Source organism: Schistocerca piceifrons, chromosome 4 (assembly GCF_021461385.2).
Source record: "Schistocerca piceifrons isolate TAMUIC-IGC-003096 chromosome 4, iqSchPice1.1, whole genome shotgun sequence".
Classification (NCBI taxonomy): domain Eukaryota; kingdom Metazoa; phylum Arthropoda; class Insecta; order Orthoptera; family Acrididae; genus Schistocerca; species Schistocerca piceifrons.
Window position 1 is genome coordinate 232484091 of NC_060141.1, and position 16143 is coordinate 232500233.

Here is a 16143-nt window from a genome sequence, read left to right on the forward strand (position 1 = left end):
CATGGATTTTCTCTGCCTCGTGATGACTGGGTGTTGTGTGTGTCCTTAGGTTAGTTAGGTTTAAGTAGTTCTAAGTTTTAGGGGACTGATGACCGTAGATGGTAAGTCCCATAGTGCTCAGAGCTATTTGAACCAGGACATTGCCTTCTCACCTCCACTATCCGTCCTCATGTTTGAGGAAGGAATCCAACTGTAGGGTGAAAACGTTTCTGAACACATTATGTGGATGACATTGCTTTAACAATTAATTAATGACAGAAGTAATCTGAATGGTGAGAAACTGTCATAAAAATTTATATACTACCAGGATAAGATTTAATGATGATAAATCTCATTCTGTATGACTTGCGTTGTCTGACGGGAATAGAAAAACCGTTGACTGCTGCTGAAGAGAAAAATAGAGTTAATAATTTCGAAAATGAGATACGCCAGCAATTTTTGGATGGGATCGTTAGTCGCAGCACACAAAAGGGATTTCCATTAACGAGAGAGGTACAGACGAGCTATTTTCTACTGCAATATTTCATGAAAAAAATTGTAGTCTCGCCTTACATCGGAAAGCAGGAGGTTGAGGTCGTCTTTGATGAGATGACGTTGAGAAAAATATCATTTCTTTTATGTTTCGACAGTTAAATTAGAACGATGAAGCCCACAAGCTCTTTAAAAGGATGAGAATTACACTCTTAACTTTTACGTACCGCACAAGCAGTCATTTTGACGAAGTCCAAGCCAGCAAAGTTTTAATCCGTTCCACTTACCTCCTTTTACAGCCTCGAAGAACAACTAAAATAATTCTCCTTCTCTATAGTAAAAGGTGCAACAGGTGTATAATAATAATTATGTGCACTGATTTATTCTTCTGAATGATCATTATTAAACAATGAACAGACATACTCCCCTCTGGATGAACTCCATTCAACAAGTAAAAAAGTACAGATGCCAGAATGTAACCCAAAAGGTCAACCTTAACATATCTGCTGTTTTTATACAGAGATCATAATATTTCATCTGTGATCAAAAATATTTATTGTAAACTTTCACCCTCCCCGTGGGTGAAGTCTATGTAGTTCACACTCAGACGACTGAGCCCAATTATTCACTTTATAAAACGTCTGTTACGTACTGTCTTCGACTTTGGCAAGAATGTTCTGGGGTATTTTAAAATCGTAGTATTTATAACTGTATTGTCCATGTCAGTTTGACCTTGTACGTGGTTCTTTCGCATATCAGTTTGTAAGTATGCTGTTTAGGTTTTTTATTGGTAACGCCACCTCTGTATGAAAATCACTGGCTGTGCTGTGTGCAGTCTGTGGGTAGTTTGCATTGTTGTCTGCCATTGTAGTGTTGGGCAGAGGCAGCTGGCTGTGAACAGCGCGTAGCGTTGCGCAGTTGGAGGTGAGCCGCCAGCAGTGGTGGATGTGGGGAGAGAGATGGCGGAGGTTTCCAATTTGTCATGAACTGATATATATATTATGACTTGTGATGATATTAAGGTAAATACATTGTTTGTTCTCTATTAATATCTTTCATTTTGCTAACTATCCCTATCAGTAGTTAGTGCCTTCAGTAGTTTGAATCTTTTATTTAGCTGGCAGTAGTGGCGCTCGCTGTATTGCAGTAGCTTGAGCAGCGAAGATTTTTGTGAGGTAAGTGATTTGTGAAAGGTATAGTTTAATGTTAGTCAGGGCCATTCTTTTGTAGGGAATTTTGAAAGTCAGATTGCGTTGCGCTAAAAATATTGTATGTCAGTTTAAGCACAGTCCTATATAAATTGTTCAAAGGGGACGTTTCAAGTTTTTATAGTAACATGAATTGTACTTTCGCTCTACTCTTCCAACTACAGAAACTCACAAAATTGTCTTTGGTCAGAAAAATCATTCTAACTTATCTGATTACATCGCATAACTTACCTCTTATCTCCTTAGTTTCATATAAGTCGATTTCTCTCTTTGTAGATGTTTTATAATTTCACATTTCAATAATAAAGTAAAACCATTCTTTTTTAGTAAAACAGTTACAGTTCCTCGGGCCTGAAAGAGAAACAAGGAAAAAAATACAAGATTCCTACACAGGTAATTCTCTTTTCGGGTGACTTATTGGATGTTAAAGGTGTAGGATGAATAGGAGAGGATTGGTTAATAGGACTGACCTTTGATTCATCCGCGAAAAGGCCTTCAGAGCGTTGTTTTGTGGTACTAGCGACTCCCCGTGACACCCCATGCTGTCGATGAATGTGCACTTCGTTCTAAAATGATAGGTCACATGAAACAAATATTTCAATAGAAATCCGATAACATGCTACGTACATATGTACCTATACACAAAAGAACTACTTTCTCCTTTATTAAATTATCATTTCATTCTCTGTAATCTGAGGTGCGGTGTCTCGAGATTTCTCCTTCTGCGTTAACACATGAGTTTTTAGTGAGGATACATTTATTCTTTGTCTACAAATTGCCTCAATATGCACTTGCATAAATGTCTTTGTAAAGTTCGCTTCCTATTTTTAAATTCACATTGTTCCTCCCTCATGGAGCAGCACGTCCTGGCGCGTACTTGAATGCACTCGCAACTATCAGTATTGTATCACAGTTGACCGGTGCAGCACACTTTATAACCGCACGTGTGGTAACGAGCGTGGGTTTACGAGTGCTTTCAATTCAGCTTTACGTGCACTAGCCTCCACCACACCCAGAGAAAGATGACTATGCTCCATCACACCCACAGAAGGATAGCAAGGTTCTTGAAGTATTCGGGAGTCCTTTTCTTACTACTAGATGCACTATGCTGCCTTTCCATACTTCTATTGTCCACCGTTTCAAGTCCAGATCAACTTTTCCGCCACAACGGGAACAAAACTTACTTAAATCAAAGTTTTCACTTCATTGTATATACACTACACGAATGTAGTCACTCCGCTTATAGTCAATTTTTAATTTAACTTTATAATAATCTTCCATCCTTGCTCATGAGCATAATCCTTACTTGTTTGAGAACGTCACCAGCCGCTTCCGCATTTATCTACAAATTATTATTTACAATACAATTATCTGAGAAATTGCTCCCTGTCACTGTTATTCAGGACATAAGCAAAAACGGGTTACATGAGACTGCCTTGTGCTTCCAGCATGCCCAAACGAGAATCGTGTGTATACGATGGTCGTCTGAAAAGCACGCCCTGTAATGTTACAGTACTCATTTTCCTCATTGTAAATGCGGTTTCCTTCATTGTTTGGTTACTAGCGCATCAAAATTTCGGAGGAACGCCAGGTGCTCGGAAAAGTCTGAAATTGGACATGTGATTTACTGTTTTTGACTGCAATGGTACTGTAGGAGAGGGGGTGAATCCCATTTCCACGGGACCCAGAGCGCAACTCCTGGGTAATAACTACCAACTGATAGCTTCAGACGTTTATACAAACACTAACAGAAATAAAAAATTTATACGATAGACAAATATAGAATATAGGAGATTATCTTTCCTTTCCTTACTCCTTCTTAATGACATCTTCACATATATAGCTTTAGGCCTAAGTGAGTACCGTTTATTTTTCTCGTACTTGGTACACCGTATCCGCTGATCTGGTTGTGTGAGTTATGTTTGTGGCCCGTGCTCATAACATTGTGTCATTTACTTAACTTTATGATAACTCGCCTTCCGCAGCTTCCTGCTTCGATCATTCCTATTAAATAACCATAGTGTGTGCTAAACCTGATCTCTTGTGTGCTGCTACATATATTTATGTCTCTTTATTCGTTTGTATGCTTCTGTCAGAGCAGCATGTTTGTGTTGCTGTGATTTTGTTCTTTAATCGTGTGCTCCGAACTTTAGCATTGCTGTCTTCTTACAATTTTTTTCCTACCTTTGCCTTCACAAGCGTTGCCTCTCCTGTTAGTTTTCCTTACGTTTTCCTACTCGAAGTACTTACTCAGGTCGAGATGTGCGTAAGAAACTTACCCTCCGCTCTGTGGGTGTGGGGGTAAATAGCTTCCGTTGTGCGGCACTCGCACAATGCGGAAAGGACCGGTCTACATCAATTGCAACTTATTATTTTTCTTTTGTAACAATGATGGTTTACAGGTTACTGTAGGCTTTTAGCAGTACACTTTCCCCCGCAGAGAACTGATTAAACCTGCGCAGCTGCTTTACATAATATATCTTTCACATCGTGGCACTTTCTGTTAACCTTTTCTGGTAGAGGTACTTCCTTCCTACGCATCGTTGTAACCCATTCGTCCTTTTCCTTGTGTTTGTGTATATGGTGTATTATATTCGTACAGCGGAACGTTGTTGACTACCTGCTCATACACTCCGAAAAAACTCCACTCATTTAGACTGTTTCGTGAATGTACTGAATTCGCGATAAATTCTTGCGCTTGGGTTAGACTGAGAACTAAATTTCGCAAATAAAATTACTTAATTTACTGATTCCTGAAAAACTCCTTCAATGTATTGCAGATAAAGCATGACACGTTATCTGACAACATAGCCAAAGGCTTATTGACCACGGGAAAGTAATCACTTGAATGCGCTTCACTACAGGCACGGCAGCTGTAGATTTTGTAGCATATAATTTAAAATATTTAGAGAATACATCGTATAATCCAACTATATATTTCACTCCTCCCTCAGCAGATGGCAGGGGTCCTGTTACGGGAATACAAACAAGATACAAAAGGTTTCTTGGCGTTATTGTAGGTAGCTCTGTTTTACAATCTTGATTTGATGGCTTAACCTTTTGATAACTGATGCAAGTTTTTAATGTCTGCAATGTACTCGGAAATATGCTTGAGAAGTAGCAGCAAACACTAATCTTCTGACAGCACTTGCGAGAACCGTAATGTCCCCCGGTGTAGTGTGTATGCCAGTGTATATACAAACCAAAGATCGTTACTTAGATTCTTCGTATAAAACGGTATGTCCCGATATACTGTGCAATTATGTGAAATCTTTGGGTGATTCTGTTCTTTCAGAATCGATCTTCCATTGGGGATCCATATATTGTGTGTACTTCGTATCTTTCATTAACAAAATTCTGAATCCTGATGTTCCTGCCAATTCCAAGAATTCTGATAGCCCTTGCAGTAACGCGACAATTCATCGCCTATAACATTATCTGTGACTCTCACATGAATTATATCAAAATCATATGATTGTAGGAACATACTCCATCGTACCAACCGGTTGTGTAATAGTTTGCAAAATAATAAGAAACAATACCTGAGGGTCACAGCATACGTGAACATGCTCTACAAATATACACTCCTGGAAATGGAAAAAAGAACACATTGACACCGGTGTGTCAGACCCACCATACTTGCTCCGCACACTGCGAGAGGGCTGTACAAGCAATGATCACACGCACAGCGGACACACCAGGAACCGCGGTGTTGGCCGTCGAATGGCGCTAGCTGCGCAGCATTTGTGCACCGCCGCCGTCAGTGTCAGCCAGTTTGCCGTGGCATACGGAGCTCCATCGCAGTCTTTAACACTGGTAGCATGCCGCGACAGCGTGGACGTGAACCGTATGTGCAGTTGACGGACTTTGAGCGAGAGCGTATGGTGGACATGCGGGAGGCCGGGTGGACGTACCGCCGAATTGCTCAACACGTGGGGCGTGAGGTCTCCACAGTACATCGATGTTGTTGCCAGTGGTCGGCGGAAGGTGCACGTGCCCGTCGACCTGGGACCGGACCGCAGCGACGCACGGATGCACGCCAAGACCGTAGGATCCTACACAGTGCCGTAGGGGACCGCACCGCCACTTCCCAGAAAATTAGGGACACTGTTGCTCCTGGGGTATCGGCGAGGACCATTCGCAACCGTCTCCATGAAGCTGGGCTACGGTCCGCACACCGTTAGGCCGTCTTCCGCTCACGCCCCAACATCGTGCAGCCCGCCTCCAGTGGTGTCGCGACAGGCGTGAATGGAGGGACGAATGGAGACGTGTCGTCTTCAGCGATGAGAGTCGCTTCTGCCTTGGTGCCAGTGATGGTCGTATGCGTGTTTGGCGCCGTGCAGGTGAGCGCCACAATCAGGACTGCATACGACCGAGGCACACAGGGCCAACACCCGGCATTCATGGTGTGGGGAGCGATCTCCTACACTGGCCGTACACCACTGGTGATCGTCGAGGGGACACTGAATAGTGCACGGTATATCCAAACCGCCATCGAACCCATCGTTCTACCACTCCTAGACCGGCAAGGGAACTTGCTGTTCCAACAGGACAATGCACGTCCGCATGTATCCCGTGCCACCCAACGTGCTCTAGAAGGTGTAAGTCAACTACCCTGGCCAGCAAGATCTCCGGATCTGTCCCCCATTGAGCATGTTTGGGACTGGATGAAGCGTCGTCTCACGCGGTCTGCACGTCCAGCACGAACGCTGGTCCAACTGAGGCGCCAGGTGGAAATGGCATGGCAAGCCGTTCCACAGGACTACATCCAGCATCTCTACGATCGTCTCCATGGGAGAACAGCAGCCTGCATTGCTGCGAAAGGTGGATATACACTGTACTAGTGCCGACATTGTGCATGCTCTGTTGCCTGTGTCTATGTGCCTGTCGTTCTGTCAGTGTGATCATATGATGTATCTGACCCCAGGAATGTGTCAATAGAGTTTCCCCTTCCTGGGACAATGAATTCACGGTGTTCTTATTTCAATTTCCAGGAGTGTATTTTATATATGTTATGAGATTTCCCTCTACAAAAATATTTTCCCACAACATAACAAATAACCGGTAATTATTACCTCTGTTAAGTAAGATCTTAATTTTTCTCCTTAGGATGTACCTCCGTGTGTTTCGATCTCATATAACTTCTTCCTCTGCAAGAATTCTTCTGTTTTCTTACGTGTTTCAGATTAGTAGCCCATGTCTCCACTCCATACATAACTATGATCTTTAGTATATATATATATATATATATATATATATATATATATATATATATATATATATATGCAATGCCACACAAAATTCTGGTTTCATGTCAGACTGGCTTAATGTCACTGCGTGCTCCAACGTCTACTTTATGTTCTCAAAATCCTTCTCGCATTGTGGTGGGCAAACCATTGTTTGGACTTTTTCAGTAACCCCCAACAAGGCCTTTCCTGTTTAATAGCTGGTCTGGGACGAACTTTCGAAAAAATTAACGTAATTCCAAGAAACCCTTTAGCTGTTTTCTCGTACGTGGGACTGGAAAGTTGTTAATTGCAATTAGCTGATTTGGCTCTGGTGTTATTCACTCCAGCGTCATAACATGTCCAGGAAATTTAATTTCACTATTTAAAAATTTTGATTTTGCTAAGTTAGTTGTCACACCTGTTGATGAAAATTATCCCAGACCTTTCCAATAATTCTTCATGTTCTGGCCAAGTAGACGTAGCTACTAAGAAATCATCTATGTACACCATGATACGGTCAAGCAGACCTGAGCCAAGCGCAGTGTCGAGAGCTGTTGTAAAGACACCAGTGCCGACATTCAAGCCAAATGATAGAACACAGTACTGATACGATCTACCAGCGAAAACATAGAAGGTATACTTACTACATCCTTTTGTCACAGGTATTTGACAATAATCCGCGCGGAGGTCGATATTAGACATGTACTACAAGGAATTTCTGCAATTGTTTTTCTAGATAGTCTGTACCAACATTATGATTTTGTATATCTCCCGTTCACCGAACACAAGACGTGTCGTTCTGTCTGCCTTGGGTACAGCTAAAAGCGGAGATAGTGATGTCTCTACAATGTTGCACGCTAACATGCGTTTAATCTCTTTGCCTACCACCTCCCGCTTTGCCCATGGAATTGAGTATGTGCTCTTACAATACGTTTCATGGGGTTTAACCTCCTCGTGATATTGATATGCTTTGATTATTCCTGGTTTCTCATTGAATACCCGTTTGTACTTTGAAAGTAGTTATCTTAATTCCCACTTTGGGGTACCTTATCATCAATGTCACAAATACTTATATCCTGACAAAAGTGTTCAGGTGCCTCATCGAAGTTGGTTGCTTAGCTTTTATGCACGTCACCTATAATCTACGACAGAACTTCCCACGTATTCCCTTTAGTTTAATCAGATGATTAGTACGTTCATACTCATTGACATTTAAATGGCATTTTCCTCTCTGTGTAGGTTAATCTTTGTGTTCCTTTCTTGCAAAAAAAGTGGCCCTGAGCACTATGGGACTTAACTGCTGTGGTCATCAGTCCCCTAGAACTAAAAACTACTTAAACCTAACTAACCTAAGGACATCACACACATCCATGTCCGAGGCAGGATTCGAACCAGTTACCGTAGTGGTCGCGCGGTTCCAGACTGTAGCGCCTAGAATCGCCTGGCCACTTTGGCCGGCTTTCTTGCAAAAACACGAGTCCGATTGGCAATGTTCAGTTAATCCATCAACTATTAAGAAAATATATTCGAACTTCAACAATAATCTGAGTTTTACTAAGCTTTGATTTTCCTCCTGTTGCTCCTATGATGCAACATTTTTGAACCAGTCATGTAGGTAACCTTTTAATCTCATTAATTTCTTTGAACAAGTAGTTTGAAATTACGTTCACCATCGTTACTCACTCGAGCAGAATCCCATACTACTGCCTTGATGCTAGCTTGTACAGTCTCCACTGACTTCACTGAGCACTGATATTTGTCATTCAGCTCTTCTCTAACATCGACTGATTGTTATACCGTAACAGGTTACTTTTCACGTGTGGAGCATCCCACTCCCTTCAGTTGTCAGCGTCACCGGGCGTAATGTGACCAATTCTAGTTTATTGGTACCCACTGAATGCATGTTATCTGTATTATTGGTGACCTTGACTACAGTCACTGCTGAGTTTCGATTTTCTCTCTGTGGCTCCCCATGCGGATTCAGGCCCAGATTCGATTGCTGGTAAATGTTTCTCCCCGGGTTAAATTTTGGCTGGTTTACATGGTGCTCCTGCCACTGTGGATTCTGAAAATTGCTATTTGTACTGTACTGTGAGCAACTATTTGGCGGTGGCCCCTAATTACTTCAATTGTTCTCGTCATTCCAGTTGTTACGGTAGTTCGAATAAGTAGGGCGGCACCTGTCATCATTTCTACGTCTTCTGTTATGGTTTGGAGAGCTGCCGCCGGCTGGGCCAGGCACTGACATCGGTGCAGCCTGCCGTGTGTCAACAAACGCGGGAAGCGCGTAAGGCCCTCGCCTGTGATTGTTGCCGTTACACTGTGGCCAGATGGGCGTAGCCAATCCTCCGCCCCACCCATTACGATACTCATTCTGGTTATTGTTGTTACTAACAGCCTGCACATTTTCGTTCATAAGGTCCGTAGAATCGAGGACCGATAAAAGGATTCGATATTAGTTTCTGGAACCTATACTAGTTTCTGTGTAATGTGAATTGGAAGTTTTCGTTTCAGAATGTGTAGAACGTCACTAAGGGCAACGAGCTCACTCCAGAAAGGAGTCTTATTCATCTACCCCTCGAAATATTTTCCGAACGATTCCTGCCTGATGTTGTCTCATTCCAGACTAAATATTTGTTTTCTTAATCTTTCCGCACACAACGAGACAAACATTTCGCAAGAAATGTCTTTTCAAATTGAGTTAATGTGTGGCAGCTCTGTACCATCTCGGATACCCAAAGTGCGGCCTCACGTCGTATGAGACCGAACACATATTGGATATTTTGTTGTTCAGACCAAACTGAAGACCACACTCTTCTAAAAGCTTTTACGAAAACAACTGGATGAACAGATTCCCTTTATGGGATGAAAACCTGGGACTGTCAGTTTTTAGAATACTTTCTTCTAGTGTAACTAATAAAGCGTGGTGTCCATACCTGCATTTCGTGTAACAGTGTTTTATTGTAGTATGTCTGTGCTAGATACTGTTCATTGTGCACGTACATTTGTTTGTGAAACTGAAGTATGACGTTAATTATTAGTCTTACCCGTATAGCTCTTATCAATTCTTCTTCTAAGTTCTCCAATTGTGTCCCTATTTGTGTTTGCCCATGATGTTTCCACTTGTGTAGATGCTGTATAAGTATTCTTTGTATCTGACCTAAGTCAGTTTGTATTTTAAATACTGACGTATTCTGCTCCGTGTGCACACCGGTAATCGTTTTCTCAACAGCCTTCTGTGTCTCTTTCTCTAACCTATTATCTATTACAGTCTCATAATCTAGTAAGAAATCATCAACATCTTTTCCATTTTTGTTGCTGCCATCTACTTGATTGACTACATGTTGAACTGTGGGCTGCAGTGTTGTGTGTTCCAGCCGCATTGTATCAGAATCATTTGTCAGTTTTCTAATCTGTCCTGGCATGCCTTTTACTGTAGTTTTCAGCTTTGAAATGTGATTAGCTTTTCCTTGTAGGTCGCCGCGTATCACTTCAGTGACGTAATTCGCAACGTCTGTTTTCAAAGTGTTCTCGACCTAAGTAAGATTATCGACAGCACAAGTCAAAGCCTCTAATCTTGCTGAAGTGTTATCAAGTCTTTGGTTCCAGAATGAGATTTCCACTTTGCAGCAGAATGTACGCTGATATGAAACTTCCTGGTAGATTAAAACTGTATAACAGAGACTCCAAGTCGGGACCTTTGCCTTTTGCGTGCCAGTTCCCTACCAACGCAGCTATACAAGCACGACTCCCGATCCCTCTGCACAGCTTCAATTCTACCAGTACTTCATCTCCTGCCTTCCAAACTTCACAGAAGCTCTTCTGCGAAACTTCCAGAACTAGCACTCCTCTACCAGGTACTGGCAGAATTGAAGCAGTGAGGACGGGTCGTGAGTCGTGCTTGGGCAGCTCAGTAGGTAGAGTACTTGCCCGTGAAAGACCAAGCTCTAGAGTTTGAGACCTGGTCCGGCATGCAGTTCCAATCTGCCAGGAAGTTTCAAGCTTTTGGTTGTTTTCGTCAAATCTTTTATCAAGCTTTGATTGTTTTCATCAAGTTCTTGATTGAGTAAAACATCTATTCCTTGATATTGTTGTATAAAATGGTCAGGTGTAGGGTTTGCTACTTCATAACTAGTCTTGCTCACAGGCCGTGACGTTGCGTCACTTGGTGGCGTGACAAAATCGCTACCATTACGCTTAACATTTTCAAGATTAGTCCCAGGTACAGTGCTTAAAGTGTTCTTTTCCTCTGAACTTTTCATGGTTGCTGTTTCAAACTTAGTTTTAAACATATCAACCAGTGTGAATATCCAAAATTAGGCCAATTTCTCTTCCTTATTCGTATTATGTTCACTACGTGAGCAGTTCACATATGATACATAGCTGTAACTTAGTTGTTCTTCTAAAATTTTTTTTACAAAAAAATTGCGTCACACTAAGCACGTTTGTGCGCGACTGAATGAATGTTTCCGCCATCTTGTGAAGTTTTTACTTAATGAGAAACTGCTAAAAAATAACGAATTTTAAAATTATTGGAAAATAAGCCAAATTCTACGTATAGGTAGCACAGAGGGTCTCGTAAAAAATAATTTCTACACCGACATTTAAGTTTAAGAAGCTCTGCGAATGAGTATTGATGTTCTTTACCTCACGTGCCGTTTTGCTGCCGTCGGGAAAATATCTCAGAATCGGGTTTTTTTCCAGATTTTTCGATTTTGGTTTTACTATCTCAGAATACTGGAAAATATTTTCTTATTACTGTAGTTTGCGCGGCGGTATGCACTCAGTTGTATATAGCATGAAACAAACATTTATGTACAGTAGTATTGCTGGTTTGTACATTCCGTATATAATAAATTTGACAAAAAGTGTATATTTACGATGTGTAAGCGGTCGCCAGTGTAAAATCTCCTTCTGTGTGACTTGAGTTTACTGACGGGGATAGAAAAATCGTTATTGTTAAGTGAGAGAAAAATAATTTAGTAATTTTAGAAAATAAGATACGCCCGCTATTTATGGATGATTCTCAATGGAATTGTTTGTCGCAGCATATAAAAGGGATTTACATTAGCGAGAGAGGTACGAACGGGAATTTCCTAGTGCTATATTTCATGATTATGGTTACTTGTACGACATAGAAAAAAATAGATTTCTCGCTTTAGATCGGTATGCAAGAGGCGGAGCTGACCTGGAGAAAAGTATTATTACTTTTACGTTTTGACGGTGAAATCAGAACGTCAAAACCTGCATGCTCCTGAAAATGGAGATAATTACACTCTTAATTTTTGCGTACCGCACAAGCGCTCGTTTCGACGAAGTCCAATGCAACAAGAAATTACTCCATTTTCACTTACGTCCTTTTACAGCCTCGAAGAACCGACAAAACTCCTTCGTCTTCCCTACAGCAACAGGTGCAACACGACTATAAGGACAATTATGTGCACGGATGTCTCCATCTGAATGGCTGTCGTTGATTAATGAACGGACGTACTTTGCTCATCGCTAAAAAGTAAAGATTCCAGAATGTGACAAAGCAGGATTAGCCTTAACATATCTCTTGTTTTTCCACAGGGATCGTAATATTCAATCTGACACCGAAATTATTTGTTCTAACGTTTTAATGAGAAGAAGGCAGAATACATTATGACAGGTAGAAGAAGCCGGAGTCATCCTCCCCTTGGCTGTAGACGGTCTGACCTCCGAGGGATGTGACAGCCTTAAGAATAGAAGTGGTGTAGAAATAGATGCTGCATCTGCTAACAGAACAATTTTCCTGAAATGTAACTTCGTCACAATGAAGGGTACATTGATCAGGGGTTGTAGAAAGTGGTAGTTTAACTAAATAAACTCTTGCGACCCAAGACTAACGTTCATTCTACAAAAATAACACCTGATAGTTATGTCAATATCCAACCTCTCTTCATAAGAATATTGTATTATTTAGGTCACATATCATGGGGGTGCTTATCGATGAAAGGTACGCGACAGAATGTCAAAGAATACCGATCAGTTGAAATACTAAGGGAAGTACATCGCTGACTGCCAACAACGGACCACTATAACTGGAGGAAGAAAATTTACCTCCCGTCACCAGCGTGTTCGTTAGCGATAGAATGGGTCATAGAGAATCAGTGTTGACACTGCCCGCTATTGCAGTACTTCCACGAGAGATGGATAAAACTAGAACTTCAGGGAACAGAGTACTCTGTCCTGGAGTATCAGAAGTAATCGAATACATACGCGAGCACCGAGCACTGTAAGGAGCACAGCAACAGGCCCACTCTCTGCTCACCCTTCCCACAGGAACCCTCTACACCTCATTCAATAATCCGCTTATATACCACTATCCTTTACGCAGTTAAAATAAGAAGTGTATCTTTTACTCTAGTGACAGAAATTGCGTGAAATCCTACAGGAAACGCCTGACACTTTCTTCTTTCCCCTTATTACGATCGTTTAAAGGTTTTTGGCATCCTGCTCCGTGCCATAAAGCCATTTGAATATCATGTGAATACTTCAGTTTTCGTCATATACCTCTCCCTTGTTTGATGCGTGTATTCCACGATAATGTTTTTTGCCGCTATTCGTTTGTCAACTTTATTTGTAGGCTGCTGCATTGTAACACATTGCATATGCATTCCACTCTCAATTGGCTGCTTTTGGTTTACATACACCATCTGGTCAAAAGTATGCGGACACCCCCTATGTTAGGTCGGAGTGGAGAGATCGTTCACTTAGAATATGTGCCACGCATCCGATATGACCATAGGAATAATTCCATGACGGACTTTTCAATCATAGCTCGACTGTTGGTGATGCTGCTACGTAGTGGAAACACAAGGCACACCTCATGTATCCTGAGGGCTGTGGCCGCCTTCCGAAACAGGGCACCACTTATGGCTCCTCGTCTTACGTCCAAAGCGGAAGTGCCGTGTATTCGTAAAGAGCCACAAAAAAAAAAAAAAATTTAGTGAGGAAGGCGACAGTCGAGCGTTGCTGGGGGTGTTCGCTAAAACTAGCGTGAAATCAGCTCGTGCAATCAGCAGTCTAGCTGGCACAATGAACATTCGTAGGGAGTTAAAACAAAGCCGCATAGTGATAGAGCAGTTCCTCATAAGGCACTGTCTCAAGTCAGGGCTAAGCGACGCTCAAAATGGTGTAAAGAGCGAAGCCACTGTACAGTGCATTAGTGGAAACAAGTGATTTAGAGTGATGAATCGCGCTCTGCCCTTCAGTAATCCGCTGAAGGAGTTTCGAATACCGGAGAAAATTACTTGTTATCACGTGTAGTGCCACTATTGAGGTACAGATTTGATGGTTCCACAGCATTTTTTTTTTTTTTTTTACTTTGTCGTTGGTTCTATTTATTGGCTTAAGAATGCAGAAGTGTGTGAAAACATTTTACAGAATTTTATACTGCTTATAGCACAGGAAAATTTCGGAACCGATAATTTTGTCTGTACCCTGCGCAAAGCAACATCTGTAACAATAGTTCATGGCCTATAACATTCCTGAAATACATTGGCTTGTCCAGAGTCTCGACCTGAACGTAATGGAACACCTTTGCAATGATTTAGAACGTCGACCTCGCTACAGACCACGGCATCCGACACTACTATCTCTGGTTTCTACCGTCGAGGAAGAATGGGCTCCCATCCCTCCACAGACATCACACATTTCATTGAAAGTGTCGCCAGAAGAGTTCACGCTGTCGCAAAGACGAATGGTGCATACACGCCATATTAGCATTCAGTAGTAGTTATCCGGATACTTCATATCACTTCCGTTGAGTGGAAAGGATATTCTGTCTGCGCTTAGTTGTTTTCACGTCAGCTCGTGGACTGATGTTTGACTCATTCACCATGGATATGTGAAAAATCTCACCCAGTGAATATCGCACCCAGCCAGAAATCCGTGAAATTCGCACCCAGTTTTGCTGGAAGCTACCTGCTCAAGGGCAGAGCCTACCTGCGCCCCCGGGAGTTGTCATTCACCAGAAACGATCCGTGTGCAGCACTGCCTACCTGCATTCGGGAGCCGGCACCTGTGGCCGAGCGGTTCTAGGCACTTCAGTCCGGAACCGCGCTGCTACTACGGTCACAGGTTCTAATCCTGCCTCGGGCATGGATGGGTCTGATGTCCTTAGCTTAGGTTTATTTAGTTCTAAGTCTAGGGGACTGATGACCTGAGATGGTAAGTCCCATAGTGCTTAGAGCCATATGAAGCATTTGAATTAGCACTCGGGGAGTCCTCGTCCACTCAGGTGACTGACCCCTTGGCTAGTCACGGTTAGTGTGTGTCTAACTTTCGGAGTGTTCAGCTCGTTCGTCTTGTGGCTCTGTATGCTTATACATTCGAAATGGAACTGTAAACAACCACCCTCGGTAAACCATGTGCCCTCTATGATGGTTACTTGTACTTTGTAAAGAGAACCAAAGCAGATGGGACTGTGATATGGCGCTGTTCGAAACATAGAACAACGTATTGCCGATGAATGGTTAAGACCAAGGACTGTATTGTGCTTAGTTCAAACGAGCATCGATGTGGGACACCGGATGACGCTCACATGGAAGTAAAAAGGACGATGAATCAGGCGAAGTAGAGTTCATGGGAGGAAGAGACTTTGATTTCTAAAACATATACCGAGGACTTAGCCAACATGCACAATCGAGGGTATGATTTTCTTATCGAAATGCTAGAACAGCATGGAATGAAGAGGATATTATAATGCAGCGGGCCAAATCACCTGGCAGTCAGAAAGACCCAGAAACACGCCTAGAAGTTGATCTTCAAGCAGAGTTACTAACCATGAATGACGACAGCAGTTTTCTCTAATGTGATAACGGCTTTGGAGATGGGGTCATAGCTTTTAGCGGAAAAGCAAGACGAGAGACTCTAAAGACTAAACAAGACTTTTTAATGGGTGGGACCTTCAAATGCTGTAGCAATCAATTTTCACTAAGATGTCCTCTTCATGGAGACATCGGAAGTCCAAAATACGAAACAAACATCTATTCGATGGTTTTTGCATCCTTACCAAACAAAAAAAAAAAAAAAAGGAAACATATATCCATCTTTTCGCAATGTTGTTGATAATGTATCAGAATGGGAACCTAATAATGTCACCGTTTATTTGGCGTCTACAGACGAAGCCATAGTACCACCAACGCTGTAGGATGTCGGCACGACAAAATTAATAATCTTCTCGCAAAACCAAGTCCTAAAATTAAAGACTT